This window comes from Leucoraja erinacea, chromosome 5, assembly GCF_028641065.1.
Source record: "Leucoraja erinacea ecotype New England chromosome 5, Leri_hhj_1, whole genome shotgun sequence".
NCBI lineage: Eukaryota > Metazoa > Chordata > Chondrichthyes > Rajiformes > Rajidae > Leucoraja > Leucoraja erinaceus.
Window position 1 is genome coordinate 53738555 of NC_073381.1, and position 23894 is coordinate 53762448.

Sequence of the window (23894 nt, forward strand, 5' to 3'; positions counted from 1 at the left end):
TTCCAATTTTATTAATAATAGCATGCCTTTCGGTTATGCAAACATCAGTAGGCAAAATGAGCAAAAAGAATAATCTCTAACATATGTTGTATCTGATTGTAACATTCACATTATGCCACAACTGGTCATTTAAAATGAGGAGCAGTCCAGTCTAGACTTGATTCCCATATGGTCTGTTGATAAACGAGTTGTTATTGTAAGCATGTGGCTGTTCGCTAAATGTGGTTACTAATATACAGAAGATGGAATGAATTAATGCAGAAGATATTACAAGGTGTGTGTGCCATATTGTTCATATTAATTTTACTTGTTATTGCTGAGAAGAATACGTGCCTCAACTGCTTATTTGTGCAGCATGTATCTTCTTATAAATAGTTATGCTGAAGGTTTCACAAAATTATTGTAGACAATTTTCTAATATTCCCAGTTAAATTTTAATTTTGCATGGTCAGCAAGAATAATTGCACACACAGGAAACTAACACAGATTGGATGGGATGGATCACATAATTCCTGAAGGAATGGATATTTGTTTTAGAAGATTTATTTTTGAAAATTACAATATTGGCAAGCATCTTTTTATTCCAAGGTTACAAATCATGTATAACATGATTTTCCATCCATTAATTTTCCTCCTCTGCACTCCCACTGGGCAAGACCTCCCTGGGGAGAATGTACATTTGTAAAATTGGCTCTTGGGTATCAGATACTTAGCAACAAAATATTAAACTGGCACCTGTTCGGTGATTAGACTGGATGCACCACTCTCTGACATTTAAAGCATCTGTTTTGTTGTAAATGTGGCCTGGTTCCTGATTATCAGAGCTTCTGGATGCAAACAGCATCAAACAAGTGACACCATTTTATTAAACAGTTGATGCAACTGAAGTTAATTACACGCTAAAATTAGACATTGAAGAGGGTGTGCCCAAGATTTATTTATATTCTGTTCACTTAGAAAATACCTTTATCCTGTAAATAAATTATAGCCATGCATGCATATATTTGTGAGGATATGAACAAAGCTCTCTCTTTAGATACAATTCTATGTCCCATCCAGTTTAATTGTGTGTGTTATAGTCTTTGTATGTTTTGCTGGAGTATTTTCAGTCTATTTTTAAAATTAATGGCATTGAATACCCACATTCCTGAGAGTAATGAACCTCAAGGACAATATGCTAATTTTAATGTTGTGACCATAAAAGGTGCAACATCAACAGAGACACATGTCTCATGACTCCAGCATGAGTCCTGAATCTTCCTGAGGTCCAGGTTTCATCATTTGCCACCTGTGAGATGGGCCACTGATCTCTTGGCTGACTGCATTATCTGGGATGATGGGAATTGGGCCAGATCCCTTTACATGGGTACACAAAATACTTAAGTGTGGATGTGAGCAGATGAGGAATGGCTGAAGCTTCTTGCTGTGATCCCAGGAAGCACCAACATTTACTCTACTGGTTTTTGACAAAACCATCAGCATTCTCCTTTGGGATTATCTCATTAGCTTGCTCAATTCATGGTAGAAATGAGCCTGTTTCCGTGCTGTATCACAAATCTAAACTAAAGACACGGTGGCATGATTGCAGCTGCAACAACATGGATGCTGTGCCCTTTCAAATTCAGTGTCTTTATACATGTAGTCAAGGTTAATAAGTACATCACCAAGTGCTCTCTCCCATCAACCTGCACCACCTGTTTCACTCATAAGACAATACTTCCTTCCACTATAACTCACTTATCTTCAATCTCTAATGTTCAGAAAATGGACCTCATTTTCATTGAACACAACAAATCCCCAAATAGACACAAAATGCTGGAGTAACTCAGCGGAACAGGCAGCATCTCTGGGTAGAAAGAATGGTCTCAATCTGAAACACCACCAATTCCTTCTGTCCAGAGTTGCTGCCTGTCCCGCGATGTTACTCCAGCATTTTGTGTCTATCTTTGGTGTAAACCAGCCTCTGCAATTCTTTGCTACACAACAAACCCTTAGATATTTACTGCTAGACACAGCATACACACATCTCACAATTTGTCCATTCTGCTATTTATTTAACTGTAGTGGGCAGACGACCCAATAGCACTGCCCCGGTAAAGCTTCACGACCACCATCATGCTCCGGATGTGCTCAAAAAACCAGGTGCACATTCAGGGAGAACATTTCTTGTGGTTGTAAAACATCTCATCGTTCTAATGTGGCACCCTCAAAATAATAGCAATATAGCACGAAGAGTACATAACACCCTCCATAAACTGGGAATAGAACTGGTCCCTTAGCACACGTACGACTGAGACTGTGGCTGAGGGCCAGTCGTCTATTAGGGTGTCCTGCTCCATGCACCCTCTCCTCAATCTTGATATATTATGCTGCATGCTGAATGAAATCAACACATGATTGCACATTCTGGGAGAAATATCCTCTGCAGAAACTTAAAGTCAACATAGATTAATATCCTCGGCAAAATAAACGCTTCCTCTGGACAAAAACTAACTCAGCATTTATTTCAACTAACATTCACCAAATTAATATGCAACAAAACTGCTTGTAATTGAGGATAGTGGATATACCTACCTGTCCTTCATACAAGTTGAGATCAAATTTGACATCACTGCAACAGATCAGCATAATTGACAGCTCTCTCTGCCTTCAGTTTCACTGTCGAGCGTGCAGCTGAGAGGAGAAACAGTGCAGGAGATTTAAAAAGCAGCTGTTAGTGTCCAGGAGTGGATACTCTTAGTATTAAGGGAAGGTAGGCACTACTGGATAGGCTTATAAAGAGCATCCATTTTGGGAGGCTACGGTGAGGTGGAGTGCTCTGTGTGAGGGTAAGTGTCGAGGCTTTGACTCAAGAGGTTTCGGCAAGCAGGCTGAGCAGAGGGTGAAGGCAAGTTAAGGTAAGTCTTTTTTCGTGGCTCCTCTTTGAGTTATAGAGCAACAGGCCCTTCGGCCCAACTTGCCCACACCGACTAACATGTCCCAGCTACGCTAGTCCCACCTGCCCGCATTTGGTCCCTATCCCTCCAAACCTGTCCTATTCATGTAGCTGTCTAACTGTTTCTTAAGTGTTGGAATATTCACTGCCTCAACTTCCCCCTCTGGCAGCTTGTTCCATACACCCACCATACCTTTGTGTGAAAAAGGTACACCTCAGATTCCTACTAAATCTTTCCCCCTTCACCTTAAACCTATGTCCTTTGGTTTACAATTCACCTACTCTGGGCAAGAGACTCTGTGCATCTACCCGATCTACTCCTCTCATGAGTTTATACATGATTTTTGGGCTTAGCGCAGTCGAGACGGCAGATCAGGGCACTAGTATGATCCTCCTGCAGGATGTGGGAAATCAGGGACATTTTCAGTGTCCCTGAGTACTATATTTGTGAGAGGTTGCAGGGACATAGACATAGATCATTGTATTTTCTTCCCTTCAAGCAAGGATCCAGAGAACGGGGGAGGAATTACCAATGTTGTTCTTTTGTTTCAGAAGGGGAGAAGAGATAATTCAGGAAATTATAGACCAGTAGGAATCATATCAGTGGCAGGGAAGCTTTTGGAGAGGATTTACTTGCATTTGGAAGAGAATGGGCTAATTAGAGACAATCAACATGACATTGAAGAAGGGTCTCCACCCGAAACGTCACCCATTCCTTCTCTCCAGAGATGCTGCCTGTCCCTTTGGGTTACTCCAGCATTTTGTGTCTATCTTTGACTTTGTCCTTGGCAGATCATCTCTTGATTAAGGTTCTTGAAGAGGCGATGAAGATGATCCATAATGCTCCTCCATTTCCAGTATAGCTATGTGCCTAACCGAAAGCCCCTTATGTGCCATTATCATTACTGCCTCCACATTTGGCAGCCTATTCCATGCATCCACCACTCTCTTTGAAAATAACTTGCCCCGCACATCTCCTTTAAACTTTGAACCTCTCACCTTAAAGCTATGTTCTCTTGTCTTTGACGTTCCAGAGAAAACAATCCAAGTTTGTCCAACCTATCCTTATAGCTAATAGCTTCCAATCCAGGCAGCATTCGGGCAAACCTCTTCTACATCCCCTCCAGAGCCACAAGATCCTTCCTGCAATGAGATGACCAGAACTGCACACAATACAAGTGTGGCCTAACCTGAAGGACAATTCTTTCACACAGTGGGTATATGGAACCCAGAGGAAGTAGTTGATGCATACACAATATCAACATTTCGAAGACATTTGGACAGATACATGGATAGGAACATTTTAGACATACACAGGTCAAAAATGGGCAAATGTGACTAGCTCAGATGGGGCATCTTGGCCAGTTTCAATGAGTTGGGCCAAATAATCTGTTTCCATGTTGTATGACTTTACTCTGTATACCTACAGCGTAAATAGGCATTACACTTACTTTAATCAGATAGGTAATATGAGTTACATTATAAAGATGCACTGCACATTGTACATACATTTTCAGCATTTTGACATGCAATGGCCAAAGAACACGTGTTCACTATTCAGCAATGAACAAGAAGTTTCCTTCATGTTAAGAATATTATCGAAGAAATAAAAATGCTGTTCACAAGGTTTAATAGTCCTAATCTGTAGCCAAATTATACTGTTTGTAGTTGAACAAGTGTTCTTCAAATTCTGTTCTGTTATGGAATTAATGATTATAATTTTAGGCTTGAAACATATGATGAGTTTGTGCCATTTGGCTTCAAAACAAAACCATTGTACTATTGTACTCAAGCTCAATATACAACGGTAAACGACTATAAATGTGATGCTATTATCCGTCCAAAAGTGTTTTAAGCCTGGCAGCAATTACCTTTTTTTCTTTGACTGTGGGTTAAGAATAATTTGTCATCGCATTTTAAATTTGAATGTTAGTATGCATATTTAAATCTTAATTTCCACATATAACAGGGTAATTTAAGTACTGTATCTCACAGTACAAAATAGGGAAATCTATGGCCAAAATACATTGATTGCAATTAAAAGGGGACTCTGGTGGTGTGAATAGAATGGTAATTGTAATACAAAAATTGAAGATGCTGGAAATCTGAAATGAAAATATAAATGCTGAAGATTATCATCAGGACATGCAGAATTTGTGGAGGGAGAAACAGAGTTATCCTTTCAGTAATTTGTGCCTTTAGTTTGCAAAAAGTGCTGCCATTATTGTTTTGAAACAGCTAAGTTGTACAAAGTCAAAGACATTGTCACCTAACCTTTGCTGTGGTTAATTCTACCTTGGTATCTTTCACAGTGTGCTGACTAATCTTTGCATGAGATTTTGGGTACACCAGATATTTGCAAATTTTACATGCTTTATCATGGTGGCAAAGATAGATTTATTATCATAAATATAATTAACTCTCATTTTTGTCCAGAGTGATCATTGCTAATTCCAACTATTGGATTAAGTATTGAATAGTTGAAAAGGGTGAAATAAAATCATATGAAAGCTTTCCAGAATTTTTAAAACAGCTCCACTTTTAATTATCAAATCATTAATAAATTATTTAGTGATACTATTGATGACCTCTTTCGCCATTTTACTAACTTTGTGAGAAGACCAATGGATGGTAATTGTTCTGGTTGGATATATCCTGGTATTGCCAAGGGGACACACAGGCATTGTCTCATATTTTCATTTGGGTCTAACTACCATGGTTGTACTCAAATAACCTGGCTCTGGTATACTGTGTGTATCTTCAATATGTCAGCTTGAATGCTGTCTGAATATAGCTTGCTTTTGCAAATGCTACTGTGACTGAATGAAGACAATGGTACATAGTTGATCAGCTAATGTTGATGATGTTTGAAATGGGAGTTGCAGTAATTATTGCTTATGTCACTAGTTGTAACAGTAGATAAAATGGGAGAGAATTTGCCTCGGTAGGTCTTTACACTTTCACAAAGCATTATATGTTTCTGGAACATCACTTTCTGGATACTTAAAACTATAACACCCTCTGTTGTTTCTAATTTCCACCAAAGATGGCATTCTGCCATTTCAACATCATGCATGTAAATCCTTAATATTGCTATTCTGAAGAATGGGAAGCAGTGAGGAAAGACAATACCCTTGGGGGATTACAGGAAAATTTAACCTTGCATCAAAGAAAGTTAATTTGAAACGTACCAATATTTAATAAGGTCTTGATTATTTTAATATCAGATTATTATTAAGATAATTTTGTGAAATCAATTTTGATATCCAAAATAAAGTAAATAAAAGATTAGCAATTCAACAGAATCAATCAGCATCAAATGGATAAAAGAGGTCTCTGTTGTCTTTGATTATAGGTCAATATGCATAATATTGATTGCTAAATCTTCATAATTTATCTGAACCTAAATTGGATATCAGGCTGAAAGAATAGCCTTTTCAGAATATTTATTCATTTATCCTATCTTGTCTGTGAGTCAAATAAGTACTACCCAGGCAAATTCCCACACACAGTACCAAGTCAGAGGTCTGCAATTGCACAGTGGTTTAATAACAATGTGATGAGGGTTGCTGCCTATGTATGCTATAAGATCCACACTCCTCCAACCATCTGGGTAAAATAATTTCTACTGATTACTATTCTTTCTACGGATTACTTTTTTAATCAATGCTCATCAATTTAAGATAAAGCTGTTGATGTATATCAACCCTTCCTATTTACTCTGTGTGAGCCTCTCCAACCTTTAACCATTCCAATGAAGTTACTTTCTGTCTCCCGTATCTCGACGAAAACTATCCTAGTTTATCTATTCTTTCTTCACAATTGCAAATTTCTAATCCCAGAAACATCTTCATAAATATCTCTTGCATTCTCTCTGTATATCATTTATGTGAAGTGGTAATCAGAGATTTACACAACACTTATGCTGTGGCTGAACAAGAGTTCAATATGGTTAGGGTATAATAGACCTGTCTTTACATTCTGCGCTGTGGCTAATAAAGTATCTTTGTCTTTTAAGCACCTGATTTTTTCTCTAAGCTACCCTTAAAGATTGATGAAAATTCATTTCAAGCTTTCTTTATTAATCCACACCACTCAATATCCTCAAACTTAATGATGTGCCCCCTTGCCTTGCCGCCAAATCATTATTACATTTCTCTAAATTAAATCCAACTTACCTTTTTTTTGCTCAAATTACCAGACCATTTATAACTGCTTGCAATTTTATACTTTTCTCTTCAATGTTAACCATATAGCCCATTTTTATATCATCTGTATCCACATTTGCACTCAGCTTGCCAATGCCTGGTGCAGTTCAAGGTTGCTAATCATTTTAACTCACCTTCCCATTCTTATATTGACCTCTCTGTCTTTATCTTCCTCCACTGCCAATCACAAACTGGAGGAACTGCTTGGGTAGCCTGAAGCCAAACAGTAAAAAACATAGAATTTTCCAATTTCAAGTAAACCCCCTGAACTCTTTGTTTTTACACCCCCTCCCCCTGCACACACATTACTTCCATCACCTCTGTTATCCTGCTTGTTTTCCCGCCTTCAAATGCTCATCTCCCACCCCTGCCAACAAGTCCCCCATTTCCCTTACATCTCCCTTCTTTCCCTTTTACCTGTTTTCTTCCCCTGGGGGTCAACATCTCCGATGACCTCTCTTGGACCCACAATACCTCAACTCTGGTCAAGAAGGCTCACCAGCGTCTCTTCTTCCTGAGGAGACTGAAGAAGGTCCATCTGTCTCCTCAGATTCTGGTGAACTTCTACCGCTGCACCATCGAGAGCATCCTTACCAACTGCATCACAGTATGGTATGGCAACTGCTCTGTCTCCGACCGGAAAGCACTGCAGAGGGTGGTGAAAATTGCCCAACACATCACCGGATCCTCGCTCCCCTCCATTGAGTCTGTTCAAAGCAAGCGTTGTTTGCAGAGGGCGCTCAGCATCGCCAAGGACTGCCCTCACCCAAACCATGGACTGTTTAACCTCCTACCATCCGGGAGGCGCTACAGGTCTCTCCGTTGCCGGACCAGCAGGTCCAGGAACAGCTTCTTCCCTGCGGCTGTCAGACTACTCAACAATGTACCTCGGTGACTGCCAATCACCCCCCCCCCCCCCCGGACACTCCTCCCACAGGAAAAACACTATGTCTGTATACATGTAAATAGATTTATTTATTGAAATCATATTCTATGTCGCTCTTCCAGGGAGATGCTAACTGCATTTCGTTGTCTCTGTACTGTACACTGACAATGACAATTAAAGTTGAATCTGAATCTGATAAATCTCACCCTCCCTTTAACATTTCACCCCTCTTTTTCCATCATTATCTGAAACCCTATTGTCTCCTTTTCACTTCTAGCCTTCGTCACTATCTCCACTCAGCCCTCTCCACTTCTGTGTATCTACCTATCATTTGCCAGGCTTTGTCACACCACTAGCTCTCTTTTCCAGCATTCTCTCCACAGTCTATCAGTTTAACCAACCACAAATTAGACGAACTGAAGATATAAGGATGGAGTTAAAGGGAAAGACAGTATAAGAAAAGTTAGAAACGCACCCAAATTAACGGGGCAGAAAGCTCAGGAAGGGATAGGAGAGTATGGCCAAGTGAAATAGGAATTGATGTGAAAGGTGAGGGGTGTAATGGATTAAAAGTATTCTATATGAATGCACGAAGTATAAGAAATAAAGTAGATGAGCTTGAGGTTCAGTTAGAAATTGGCAAGTATGATGTTGTGGGAATTACAGAGACATAGCTGCAAGCGGACCAGGGCTGGGAACTGAATATTTAAAGGTATATGTCCTATCAAAAAGACAGGTAGGTGGGCAGAGGGGGTGGGGTGTGAAAGGTGAGGAATGAAATTCAGTCCATTGCGAGGGGTGACATAGAATCGGGAGATGTAGAGTCAGTATGGATAGAACTGAGGAATTATAAGGGTCTTCTTCTTGTTGAGTCCACACACAAGATTAGAAGTTGTTCAGTCAGAGCTGAACACACTTCTCGTCATCCGCATACAATGGTGTCTGCCATGCGCTTCTTGTCCTTCTTGTGTGTTGTGGTGGAACGATTGGTGGAAACAGGGCGGCGATGTAAGAGTAACAAGACCCTAATGGGGGTTATCTACAGGCCCCCAAACAGTAGCCTGGATATAGGGTGCAAGTTGAATCAAGAATACAAATTCTGGATTTAGTGTTGTGTAATGAACCGGATTTTATAAGGGAACTCGAGGTAAAAGAGCCATTAGGTAGTGACCATAATATAATGTTTTAATCTACAATTTGAGAGGGAGAAGGGTAAATCTGAGGTGTCAGTATTACAGTTGAACAAAGGGAACTATGGAGCCATGAGGGAGGAGCTGGCCAAAGTTGACTGGAAATACATCCTAGCAGGGATGACAGTGGAACAACAATGGCAGGTATTTCTGGTAATAATATAGAAGGTGCAGGATCAGTTAATTCCAAAGAGGAAGAAAGATTCCTTGGGGAGTAAGGGGCGACCGTGGCTGACAATGGAAGTCAGGGACAGTATGAAAATAAAAGTGAAGAAGTATAACATAGCAAAGATGAGCGGGAAGCCAGAGGATTGAGAAACTTTTAAATAGCAACAGAAGATAACTAAAAAGGCAATACAGGGAGAAAAGATGAGGTACGAAGGTAAGCTGGCCAAAAACATAAAGGAGGATAGTAAAAGCTTCTTTAGGTATGTGAAGAGAAAAAAAATATTTAAGACAAAAGTTGGACCCTTGAAGACTGAAACAGGTGAATTTATTATGGGGAACAAGGAAATGGCAGATGAGTTGAACAGGTACTTTGAATCCGTCTTCACTGAGGAAGACACAAACAATCTCCCTGATGTACTAGTGGCCAGAGGATCTAGGGTGATGGAGCAACTGAAGGAAATTCACATTAGGCAGGAAATGGTGTTGGGTAGACTGATGGGACTGAAGGCTGATAAATCCGCAGGGCCTGATGGTCTGCATCCCAGGATACTTAAGGAAGTGTCTCTAGAAATTGTGGATGCATTGGTGATCATTTTCCAATGTTCTATAGATCCAGGATCAGTTCCTGTGGGTTGGATGGTAGTTAATGTTATCCCACTTAAAAAAAAAAGGAGGGAGAGAGAAAACAGGAAATTATAGACCAGTTAGCCTGACGTTGGTGTTGGGGAAGATGCTGGAGCCTATTATAAAAGATGTAATAGCGGCACATTTGAATAGCAGTAACAGGATCAGTCCGAGTCAGCATGGATTTGCGAAGGGGAAATCATGCTTGACTAATCTTCTGGAATTTTTTAAGGATATAACTAGGCAAATGGTCAAGGGAGAGCCAGTGGATGTAGTGTTCCTGGACTTTCAGAAAGCATTTGATAAGGTCCCACATAGGAGATTAGTGGGCAAAATTAGAGCACATGGTATTGGGGGTAGGGTATTGACATGGATAGAAAATTGGTTGGCAAACAGGAAGCAAAGAGTAGGGATTAACGTGTTGTGGTTCATTGTTGTTAAACAGAGAAAAAAGCAAATTAAATCAGTGATAAAGCAGTACAATGTTTATTTTCGCCAGGCGGGTATGGTAAAACTCTTTACAGTATGCAGATTACAGACTATACAGAGTTCTCATCCCCACACAAAGGGACAATGATCTGAGTACAAGTATATATACTCCAATAATCAATGATTCAGCAAGACCTTGTCTAGAGAGCATAGTACAGCCTCTAGCTTCTTAAGATTGACAGATCCTTAAGATTGGCAGCTTCTTAAGATTGACAGGTTCTTCTGACAGGGGAAAGGTTAGCCATATATGGTTATATGAGAAGGCTATTTTTCTGCAGAACAAGCATTTTGTTTTTTTCTACTTATGAAGCACATTATAATCTTATAGAGCAAGGGTTAGTGCCAAGAGTCTAAATGTTTATATTATAGAGGAGACATTCATGAAGGTGTGCTTGTTATCTCAATACAATACAATACAATACAATACAATACAATACAATACAATTTATTTGTCGTTTGGACCCCGTTGAGGTCCAAACGAAATGTCGTTTCTGCAGTCATACATACAAAACGAAAAAGACCCAAGACACAATTTACACAAACATCCTTCACAGCGCATCTTCTCCTCGCTATGAAGGAAGGCAAAAAAAACCATATCTCTCCCTGCACTCCCCTCTCCCCCCCCCATGTCAGAGTCAAAGATAGTCAAAACCCCCAGCGGGCGATGTTGAATGTCCCGCAGCCATTAAAGCCACGCCGGGTGATGCAAGGCCAAGCACCGGGTGTTGATGTTGGAGCCCCGGCGGGCTCTTTTTGTTGGAACCCCGGCGGGCGCTCACAGTCCCGCGGCAATTCCAAGCCGCGCGGGGCAGGGATGTAAGGCCCCGCTCCAGGTAATCTTCAACCCCGCAACTCGGGCGGGAGAAGTCGCCATTGCGGAAGCCCCGAAAAGCGGTCTCCAACCAGGGACCCGCGGGCTCCCGGTATTTCAGTCCACAGACCTGCGGTAGGAGCTTCCGAAACTCCGGGGGTCGGGCCACAGCAGCGCTCCACCACAGCTCCACCCGCTCTGGACTCGGCCAGCTCTGTGAAGGTGAGTCGTCCGCAGCTCCGCGACTGGAGCCCCAGGTCGTTCCTGTTGGAGGCCGCTCCACGTAGCAGCCCCAACGACAACGGAGACCCGACAAAGAAAAGGTCGGGTCTCCCGTGCAGGGACAAGAATTTAGAGTTCCCCACCCCCCGCCCCCCACACACATACCCCGACAAAAAATAATTAAAAACTACATTTAAACGAAAACAGAAAATAATAAAAAAAACAGACGGACTGCAGAGGCCGCTGCTGACGAGAGTCGCGCCGCCCACCTCGCTTATGTTATTGGAAATGGAACATCAACAGTTTGCTGGCCTTATTAATGTATTGAAAGCAAAGGTTAGTGCTTTTTTGCGAGCTTTGCAATTCAATAGCAGAAGGTGACAGGCTTGTCTTAGCTTCAGCTGAATCCATTTTGTAAAGTAAAATATTTTTTAACTTCCACAAACGGGTCCCTTTCAGAATGGCAGGCAGTGGCTAGTGGGATGCCGCAAGGCTCGGTGCTGGGACAGCAGCTATTTACAATATACATTAATGATTTAGGTGAAGGGATTAATAGTAACATTAGCAAATTTGCAGATGACACAAAGTTGGGTGGCAGTGTGAACTTTGAGGAGGATGCTATGAGGATGCAGGGGGACTTGGACAGGTTAGGTGAGTGGGCAGATGCATGGCAGATGCAGTTTATGTGGATAAATGTGAGGTTATCCACTTTGGTGGCAAGAACAGGAAGGCAGATTATTATTTGAATGGTGTCAAGTTGGGAAAATAGGAAATACAACAAGATCTGGGGCTCCTTGTTCATCAGTCACAGAAAGTAAGCATGTAGGTACAGCAGGCAGTGAAGAAAGCAAATGGCATGCTGGCCTTCATACCAAGAGGAGTTGAGTATGGGAGCTAAGAGATCCTTCTACAGTTGTACAAGACCCTAGTGAGATCACACCTGGAGTATTGTGTGCAGTTTTGGTCTCCAAATTTGAGGAAGGACATTCTTGCTATTGAGGGAGTGGAGCGTAGGTTCACCAGGTTAATTCCTGGGATGGCAGGACTGTTTTATGTTGATAAAATGGAGTGGCTGGGCTTGAATACTTTGGAATTTAGGATGAGAGGGAATCTTATTGAAACAAATAAGATTATTAAGGGTTTGGACACCAAGAGGCAGGAAACATGTTCCCAATGTTGAGGAAGTCCAGAACCAGGGGCCACCATTTAAGAATAAGGGGTAAGCCATTTTGAACGTAAAACCTTATTGAGGAAAACCTTTTCACTTTTTTGTGAATCTGTGGAATTCTCTGGCTCAGAAGGCAGTGGAGGCCAATTCTCTGGATGCTTTCAAGAGAGTTAGATAGAGCTCTTAAAGAAAGCGGAGTCAAGGGATATGGGGAGAAGGCAGGAATTGGGTATTGATTATGGATGATCAGCCATGATCACAGTGAATGGCGGTGCTGGCTCGAAGGGCCGAATGGCCTACTCCTGCACCTATTGTCTATGGTCTATTGTCTTTTGTCTATTGTCAAATGCTGCCTGACTCACTTTATTCCTCCAGCACTTTGATTTTCACTTTCTTCACCAACCTGTCATGTGGAATTTGTGCAAAAAATTGTTCTTCAAATCCATGTAGGCTGAAGCATTAATGATCCTCTTTATTGCCACTAAAACCCCAAAAAAACATGTCAGACTAGACTTCTCCTTACCAAATCCTTGCTGACTCTTTCTCATTAATTTGTGCAATTCTCAGTAAAGAATTATATTGGGCCTGAGAATTAACTCCAACGGTTTTCTCCAATACTAAAGTTGAGCAAACGGGCATGCAATTGCTTGGATGGTCTCTTTCTCCCTTTTTAAGCAATGACACGTTTATATATTCTGCAGTTCTCCGGCACCATTCTTGTATCAAGGAGAGATTGGGAAACAATGGTCAGTGCCACCATCATTTCCCCTCCTGCTTCTTTAACAGCCCAGGATATATTTTGACCAGGCCTGGTGATTTATCTACTTTCAAAGTTACTGAATAACTTAATTTATCCTCTTTAAGTAAATATTTCATAATCAAAATGTTATAGTTGTTCTTTCTAATCATATTGATACCATATTCCATTCTTATGAAGGCAGTTGCAAACTATTCCTTCAAAGTCTAAACTGATCCTCCTTTGCCACTTGTAACTTATCTTTCTGGTCCCCAATGGCCCTATTCTTTCTGGACATTGCATCTTGTGGTAAACTTTTCCATTCTGTTAAAAACATAGTTGAATAATTTAAAAAAATCAAATCATACAAAGCCCTAGCACTATTGCTAAAATGGTTAGTTCCTTCACCACACAGTAGTGTAATGTATCAGGGAACAAGTAGCTAATGCTCCTTTTAATCTGCCGAACATTTTCTTTGCATAGTAAGATACAAGATAGATTTATTCATCACATGTGCCAGATGGCACAGTGAAATGAAATTCCCATACAGCCATACAATAAAAATAAGGGACACAACACACTATAGGGTTTGACATAAAACATCCCCACACAGCAGAATCAGAGTTTCCAACTGTGTGGGAAGGCACCAAAGTCAGTCTTCTTCCTCCACTATTCCCCGTGGTCAGGGCCTCCCCGTGCCGTCCGCAGTTGCAGCTACGGGCGGCCCGATGTTCAGGACCACTCGCTGGGGTGTTGTAAGTCCAATGTCGGGGCTGCGGGACGTCCTCAGCGGCGTGGACACAGAGTCGGCCCCCTCCTACCGGAGTCGGCGGCTTCCAAAGTCTTCTCAGGAAGTAGAGGCGCTGATGTGCTTTCTTTATAATTGCATCAGTGTTAAAGAACACAGGCTCCACAGTTTTGCAGCTCTAGAAGTCCCAAACAAGAGGCCGTCAGCTGCACGATGTTAGGCCGCAGTGCAGGCGGAGATATGACACGGAAAAAGTCACGTCTCCGTCGAGGAAAGAGATTCAAAAAAGTGCCCAGGAATTTGAAGCTCTTGACCCTCTCTACCCTTGACCTGTTGATATAAACGGGACTGTGGGTTCCCATCCTACCCCTTCCAAAGTCCACAATCAGTTCCTTTCAATTTTGCCCTTCTAAATTCAATTAACAAAAGTCACACCACATGTTACAATGTTCTTAAAGGTATATATGCATTCAATATTTAATTTTTGTATTTGTTGGGGGTGATTGGTGAGGGGGGGGGGGGGCGAGTTGGGAACTTTTTTGAATCTCTTTTCTCGACGGAGACGTGACTTTTTCCGTGTCATATCTCCGCCTGCACTGCGGCCTAACATCGTGCAGCTGACGGCCTCTTGTTTGGGACTTCTAGAGCTCCAAAATCGTGGAGCCTGTGTTCTTTAACATCTTGGAGCCGGCGACCTCTTTGTCAGGGGTTGGCATTTGGTGCACCAACCTGCGGGAGCTGCGGACTTTAACATTGTGAAGCTCGTGGTCCCTGGTTAGGGACTGATTTTGGGAACTACAAGCACGTTTGACCGTCCCAACGTGGCAGCGCGATCGTCGGCTGCGGACGGTTCTACTCCCCCGACCGCCGGAGGAAAGGAGGATAGAAGATAAGAGTTTATTGCCTTCCATCACAGTGGGGAATGTGGAGGAGCTGCTGTGGTGGACGTTTATGTCAATTTTTTTATGTTGTTGTGTGTCTTGTTGCTTTTTTGGTGTGACCGTATGGCAAACCAAATTCTTTGTATGTTGCAAAACATACTTACCACTAAATTACGATTATGATTATGATTATATTTACTGCAGTTGTAAATAGCAATAACAATTGCACTATTGTTAATTGTAATATTCAATTGGATGTATGAACCGGTAATTTTCTGCTGTGAGGATATGTGTATGGTCAGGGATTTGCAAGGACTGTTAACATAAATTGGAGGGAAATTTGCAAACCAGGATCTGATGAAGAATTTTGCCAACACGAAGCAAATGCTGGTATTTCAAGCAAGATTTCCCTTTGATGTTGTGTCCTGTGAACCTAAAGGCTGAAGTTAAAATACCATGTTCTCTTAGACAGAACTTCCATCCATGTGAGTGACTGGTGCACCAGTAAGAGGATGTTAATCGTCCCGTGACATGGAGTAGGCAGGAAATTTAACGGTTGGTAACAGGAGCAGAGTCAAGATTAAATGAACAATTTAGGAAACTTTAGAAACATGCCTGCTTCCATTTGAACTCTCGTGAGAATTGAGACAATTGACTAATTAGCTTGGGGGAGGACGACATGTAATTATCATAAAGGAATAAGATTTATTTCTTGATATTTTGGCAGTGACATGAAATTAACTCTGGTCAACTAGTTTCATCAGGGTTCAGAATGTTGGGTATAGCTGGATTCAACTGATTTTCTTAAGGTAAATTCACTTAAAAAATATATTTTATCGAAACATAGAAAATAGGTGCAGGAGTAGGCCATTCGGCCCTTCGAGCCTGCATAGCCATTCAATATGATCATGGCTGATCATCCAACTCAGTATCCTGTGTCTGCCTTCTCTCCATACCCCCTGATCCCTTTAGCCACAAGGGCCACATCTAACTCCCTCTTAAATATAGCCAATCAACTGGCCTCAACTACCTTCTGTGGCAGAGAATTCCACAGATTCATCACTCACTGTGTGAACTTTTTTTTCTCATCTCGGTCCTAAAAGACTTCCCCCTTATCCTTAAACTGTGACCCCGTGTCTGGAGTTCCCGAACATCGGGAACAATCTTCCTGCATCTAGCCTGTCCAACCTCTTAAGAATTTTGTAAGTTTCTATAAGATCCCCCCTCAATCTTCTAAATTCTAGCGAGTACAAGCTGAGTCTATCCAGTCTTTCTTCATATGAAAGTCCTGACATTCCAGGAATCAGTCTGGTGAACCTTTTCTGTACTCCCTCTATGGCAAGAATGTCTTTCCTCAGATTAGGAGACCAAAACTGTACACAATACTCCAGGTGTGGTTTCACCAAGACCCTGTACAACTGCAGTAGAACCTCCCTGCTCCAATATATCAATTCCTTTTGCTATGAATGCTAACATACCATTCGCTTTCTTCACTGCCTGCTGCACCTGCATGCCTACTTTCAATGACTGGTGTACCATAACACCCAGGTCTCGTTGCATCTCCCTTTTTCCTAATCGGCCACCATTCAGATAAAAGTCTACTTTCCTGTTCTTGCCACCAAAGTGGATAACCTCACATTTATCCACATTAGACTGCATCTGCCATGCATTTGCCCACGCACCCAACCTATCCAAGTCACCTTGCAACCTCCTAGCATCCTCCTCACAGCTAACACTGCCCCCCGGCTTCGTGTCATCTGCAAACTTGGAGATGTTGCATTTAATTCCCTCGTCCAAACCATTAATCTATATTACTAAAAGTCTGTTCTTGACCGGTTTTGGCCATCTGTGCTGCGATTTTGGAGAGAACACCGCCACCTACGACTGTCATTTTTGGCCACCTTGCTCAGAGCCCCCCTCCGCTGTGTGTGTGCCGAGGATTTTTCCCGTCGATGAAAAATGACAGAGATATTAATGATTTTACAAAATTCCCCATTCTCTCTGCTGCCCCCGCTGGCGGCAGGTGGGAGGGACTATAAAACCAGGAAGTGGTGTGACTCAATCAGTGTCTGCAAGCTGGAGGAAGGCAGTGGGCCACGTTTCTCTGAGCTGTGAATAACACTGAACACTTGTCAACTTAAATGCAAGTATCCTTAGTGGTTCTAAAACGCTTGCATTCTAACGTTCTAAAATGTTTGCAAAAAGTGTTTATTGGTTCTAAAATGTTTGCAAAAAGTGTCTCTTTTGGTTCTACAATGTTTGCAGAATGTGTCTTTTTTGGTTCTAAAATGTTTTTTAGGTTCTCCCTCCCTTTCCTCTCCCCCCTTTCCTCTCCCCCCTTTCCTCTCCCCCCCCTCTCTCCTCTCCCCCCCCCTCTCCTCTCCTCCCTCTCCTCCTCCCTTCCTCTCCTCTCCCCCCCTCTCCTCTCTCCCCCCCCCATCTCCTCTCCCCCCCTCTCCTCTACCCCCTCACCCTTCCCCCTTCCTCCCCTCTCCCTTCCCCCCTCTCCTCTCCCCACCCCCTCTCCTCTGTCCCCCCTCTCCTCTTCCCCCTCTCCTCCTCCCCTCCCTCCCCCTCTCCTCTCTTCTCCCCCTCTCCTTTCCCCCCCTCTCTCTCCCCCCTCTTTTACTACCCCCTCCATCCCCTCCCCCCACCATTCCTTCCCTAAACCCATCCCCTCCACACCCCTACCCCCTTTCGTCCACCCTCCCTCCCCCTCCCTGCTCCCCACCTCTCCCCCTCCCCTCTTCCCCCCTCCCCTCTCCCCTCTCTCCCCCCCCCCCCCTCTCCCCCCTGCCCTCTCCCTCTTCCCTCCCCCTCTTCCCTCCCCCCCTTCCCCCCCCCTCTCCCCCCCCCTTTCCCCCCCTTCCCCCCCCTTCCCCCCCTTTCCCCCCCTTCCCCCCTTTCCCCCCTTTCCCCTTTCCCCTCCCCCCTTCCCTCTCCTTTCCCCTTTCCCCACCCCCTCTTCCCTCTCTCCCCCTCTCTCCCTCCCTCCCCCTCCCCCCCCCTCTACTCCCTCCCGTGCTCCCCACCTCACCCCCCTCTCAGCACACCCTCTCTCTCTCCTCCTCCCTCCTTTCCCCCCTCACCCACCCTCCCTCTTATCCTCCTCTCCACCCCCCTATCCCTCTTGCCCCTTTCTCTGTGTCTCTGTCTCTCTTTCTCTGTCTCTGCCCCTACTCTCTCTGCCCTCACTCTCTACCCCCGCCCGCCCCCCACCCCGCTCTAGATGTGACTGCAAGTTGGGGGCGATGCGTCAGTAGATAGGGTGGTTATGGGGTAAAAGGAGCAAATTAATAATATTAATATAATATCAAGGGGGTAATTATCATGTCTGGTGGCTGGCTTTAGGTAAGAATTCCAATTTTATGCTAAAGTATTACATGGTAAAAAGTATTAATCTTTCAATTTTCTCGATGTTGCTGAACTAGAGCTAATGCTGTTCTCATTAGGAATTTCTTAATCTTGAATTTATGCTCTACCATCCACTTTCCTATTTTACAGCACTGGCACTGAAATAAAAGTTTGCCATTGAGTCCTGTATCTTGAGATTTCTCAATCTATTCCAAAGAATAAAAGTATTGCAGATTATCCACCCATAATCAATTTGGTTTGGTACTTACAAAGGGGGACATATATTGTAAATTGCTACAATTTAAAAGACAATGAGACATATCGAGACAAGCCAATTACAGAGGGAAAAATTACCGCAGCTGCTGCAAAGGCATATTTAAGTCTGTCCAAGTGGCAAAAAATATTTGGTTAAAATATGAGTGCATGAGTAGTTGAACCCAGTATTTATAAATAACGAAGCAGAGATACAACTGTAGAAATTGGGTGCAAACAAATGTACACTGTTTTGCAAACCTGGAGACAACAGTGCAAAATACCTGCCAGGAGGTGGCAACAGATACATTTTTTGCAAGACCCGAGAACCAAATAGGTGGCCCACTTTAAGGAAACTGCCAAGCTGCATACCATCGCAAATGGGGATTTAATCCACATCTACTGCTGGCCCACCGTGAGCCAGCAAGGAATTTTACAGTTTCCATTACTTATCAAAGATAGTAGTATCCAGAATAGTACATATTTAATTATGCAACTTTTTCGGTGACTGCCGGCACCCGTCGTAGGTCATTACAGGTCGCTGAAAATGTTCAACATGTTGATAATCCAGCGGCAACGAGAGCATGGTACGACTCTTTGGGCGACTACTTACGACCATACAGGCTTCACCCAGCGACATGTCACCATGGTGTCGCCTGTATGGTCGTGTGTAGTCTCCTCAGTCGCCCAAAGAGTCATAGCATCTTTCTGGTCGCCGCTGAAATTTCAACATGTTGAAATTTTTCGCCAACCTGCAACGACCTATGATATGTGCCATCAGTCGTCGGAAAAGTTGCGTAAGTGGGACAGGCCCATAACTCCAAACTACAAAGGGTCTTAAAGTCAGAGCTGTACAGATACAGCACAGAAACAGGTAGTGTAGCCCACTTGTCCAAAGTGAACAATTGCCTAAACAAGCTAGCTCCACTTGTCTGCACCTGGACCGTATACTTCCAAACATTTTTAATCTATGCACTTGTCCAGGTAACTTATAAATGTTGTAACGTGTCCATCTCTACCACTTCATCTGGAAGGTTATTCCATATACACACAACTGAAACCTTTAGGACAGTCACACTTTCAAAAGGCTATAGACTTAGCTGCATTATAATAATATATGCAGGATAATAATAAATGCAAGACCATTTAGCTGCTGCAGTGAATGGAAATGCAGCGGAGTGGTGAATGCAGCGGTGTGGTGAATGCAGCGGAGTGGTGAATGCAGCGGTGTGGTGAATGCAGCGGTGTGGTGAATGCAGCGGAGTGGTGAATGCAGCGGTGTGGTGAGCTTGTGTTGCTGTGCTGTTCTATTGGAAAGGAGGGCCAAAAGTGATGTTCATGCTCTTCAATGTAGTTAACATTAGTGATCAATGGACTAGTAAATGTCTTCTGTTAAATTATGCAATGTCATGGATTCATAGTGATACAGTGTGGAAACAGGCCCTTCGGCCCAACTTGCCCACACTGGCCTACAGTGTCCCAGCTACACTAGTCCCATTTGCCTGCGCTTGGTCCATATCCCTCCAAACATGTCCATGTACCATTTTCTTAAACGATGGGATAGTCCCGGCCTCAACTACCTCCTCTGGCAGCTTGTTCCATACACCCACTACCATTTGTGTGAAAACTTTACCCCTTGGATTCCTATTACATCTTTTCCCTTTCACCTTGAACCTATGTCCTCTGGCCCTCGATTCCCCTTCTCTGGGCAAGAGACTCCGTGCTCCACCGCCTCATTATTCAAGAGACAAACTTGCCAGAATCTTTTCTACCACAGATCCTGGCTGCCCTAGATGTGGCCATAGCACAGCCTCTGTAGGATACATGTTTTGGACATGTCCCTTTCTCAACAGCTACTGGGGATATATATTTGAGGCATTCTCTCATATCTGCAGACAGACTATAAATCCTGACTTGCACACAGCTATCTTTAGAATACCACCCCCAAACTGTAAGCTTACAAATTTACAAACCAATGCTTTAGCATTTGCATCATTGCTTGCTCGCAGGCTAATAGCCCTGTGTCACGGTGCGAGTCCACCCACGAGTGATCCCGAGTGAAAGAAAAAATCAAACTCGTGGTTGTCTACGAGTTTCCAAGTTCACGGGTTTAAACGAGTTCCCACATGTATGTCTAAGTTTGCCGTTTACTTATCATTTCTGCGATGTCCCAAGTTCCTCTCCCGAGTTACCAAGTTCCTCTTAAGCCAACAACGACTACCGACGTGTGGAAAAATCATCACATGGTAAAAATGATGTCATGCAGTTTTTTTCACTATAAAAAGCCTCCCATGTTTAAATTTCTTAGGGTTACGGAATCAAGGGATATGGGGGGAAAGCAGAAACGGGTTACTGATTTTGGATGATCAGCCATGATTGAATGGCAATGCTGGCTCGAAGGGCCGAATGACCTACTCCTGCACCTATTTGCTATGTGTTTATACCTTTTAAATGTTTTGACATGCGTTTCAGGATTCCAGCATCTGTCTTTTCCAATATCTATCACCTTTTCCAATGTCTAGTCTGTCACCTTCCCCCGATGTGTCGGTGAGTGGTCGAATGGGGCTCAGGTGGGAAATTGATGTGAATGCGGGCAGAAATGAGTTTGAGGTGAATGAGTATTTGACGGCAGGCTCAGTGGGCCGAAGGGCCTGTTTCCGCCCTTTGGGACATTTTCACCAGGTGTATGCACTGCCATATGCGAAGCTTCGCTATTTGTAAAGGTTTCTTGTCTAATGTACTTTTTTAAACTCACTGAACCCGAGTTTTGGGATTTTTCAATATATAGGCTGATGGTTAGTACATTTCTCACCCCTGTTTATTCATCGCTTGGCAGACTGTATTTCGGGGATCTCGCCTCACACCTGTATCATTGGCCATGTTATCATATCCTGCACTGTTTAATCCGTGACTGTGGATGGTAGCGAATGACCCCAAAGGATATTCCCCTTTGTGTTGGCAAAGTTTTGCAATTGGTTTACTGTTCACATAAAGTACAGAGGGATCTGGGTATAACCGTGCATAGTTCCTTGAAGGTGGAATCTCATATAGATAGGGTGGTAAAGAAAGCTTTTGGTATGCTAGCCTTTATAAATCAGAGCATTGAGTATAGAAGCTGGGATGTAATGTTAAAATTGTACAAGGCATTGGTGAGACCAAATCTCGAGTATGGTGTACAATTTTGGTCGCCCAATCATAGGAAGGATGTCAACAAAATAGAGAGAGTACAGAGGAGATTTACTAGAATGTTGCCTGGGTTTCAACAACTAAGTTACAGAGATAGGTTGAATAAGTTAGGTCTTTATTCTCTGGAGCGCAGAAGGTGAAGGGGGGACCTGATAGAGGTCTTTAAAATGATGAGAGGGATAGACAGAGTTGATGTGGACAAGCTTTTCCCTTTGAGAATAGGGAAGATTCAAACAAGAGGACATGACTTCAGAATTAAGGGACAGAAGTTTAGGGGTAATATGAGGGGGAACTTCTTTACGCAGAGAGTGGTGGCGGTGTGGAATGAGCTCCCAGTGGAAGTGGTGGAGGCAGGTTCATTGGTATCATTTAAAAATAAATTGGATAGGGATATGGATGAGAAGGGAATGGAGGGTTATGGTATGAATGCAGGCAGGTGGGACTAAGGGGAAAAAATTTGTTCAGCATGGACTTGTAGGGCCGAGATGGCCTGTTTCCGTGCTGTAATTGTTATATGGTTGTATGGTTATAAAGACGATTTATTTTTAAGACTGGGTGTGGATCATTTCATTTTCAAATAATCTTATTCAAACAAGAGATGGACACAGCTGGAGTAACTCAGCGGGTCAGACGGCATCTCTGGAGAAAAGGAATAGGCGACGCTTCGGGCCGAGACACTTTTTTTCAGCGATGCTGCATGACCCGCTGAGCAACTCCAGCTTTCTGTGCCTGTCATCGGTGTAAACCACCATCTGCAGTTCCTTCCTACATTTATTCAAATAGGAATGCATTCACTCACCTTTTATTTTCTCTGTCCAGCTGCCGAGTTAACTCAACGGGTCACAAAACATTTCTGGATAAAAGGAATCGGTGACGTTTGAAGGAAGGAAGTTTTTGAAGGAAGGAATTGCAGATGCTAATTTAAACCAAAGATAGACACAAAATGCTCGAGTAACTCCACGGGCCAGGCAACTTCTCTTGAGAAAAGGAGTAGGCGACGTTTTGGGACGGGACCCTTCTTCAGGCTAAGACCCAGCCTGAAGAACGATCTCGACCCGAAACATCACCTATTTCTTTTCTCCAGAGATGCTGCCTGACCAGCTGAGTTAGTCCATCATTTTGTGGTCTATCTTTGGTTTAAACTAATAACTGCAATTCCTTCCTTCAAACTTTTAGAGCAATTTGTTTCAAGAAACAATCCTTCCAAAATTGCTCAAACTTGTTGCATTTGCCTCATTAACTTGAGATGAACCACATTAAGATTGCATCTGAGAAAGGCTTAACTCACTTTCCAAAGAGAACCAGGCCAACTCAATGAAGCTGCATCAACTCAACATTGTCCTGCATTGAATGTTTGGTTTGATTAAGCTGCATCACTAAAACTGATCCATGCCCTTTCCTTGGAGTCAGTAATACTAAAAGCCATGCTGTGCTAAGGCAACGGGCAACATTTGAACTGCTTTTGTTCAAGGTCTGGCATCAATAATTGAAAGGCATAACTCACTGAAAATGAGTTATCAAGAGTAAATTTGACTCGTGGAAATCTTTCAACATATTGAAAATTTTTCACGAGTTAACAAGTTTCCCGAGTACCTGCCGTTAGCGTTACGAGTTCCTAAGTTACGTCCACGAGTTCCGACGTTCCCGCTACGTAAATTCTACATGATTACCATGAGTTTGATTTGTTTTTAACTCGGAATCACTCGTGGGTGGACTCGCACCGTGAGACAGGGGTTTGATTCTTTTCAATTGGAAGTCAAAAAAAGCTCCATCTTTTTTGCAGTGGGAAAGGAGGTGTTCTCCTTTTTACCCTTGGATAAGATTAGGTATAAACGGTGCAAGACCTGCAGAAACTTCGCTCTGACTTGGAACCCTTTTATAGATTCTATTAAAGATTTTTCCTTTAACTGAAAATACTGTCTAAAAAATATTGTCCAAAAAAATAATAATTTATTTATATTTGTATGTTGCTGTTGTTAACATGTAACATTTGAACGCAAAGACTCTGCCTTTTTAATTTATTTTTTATTTGTATT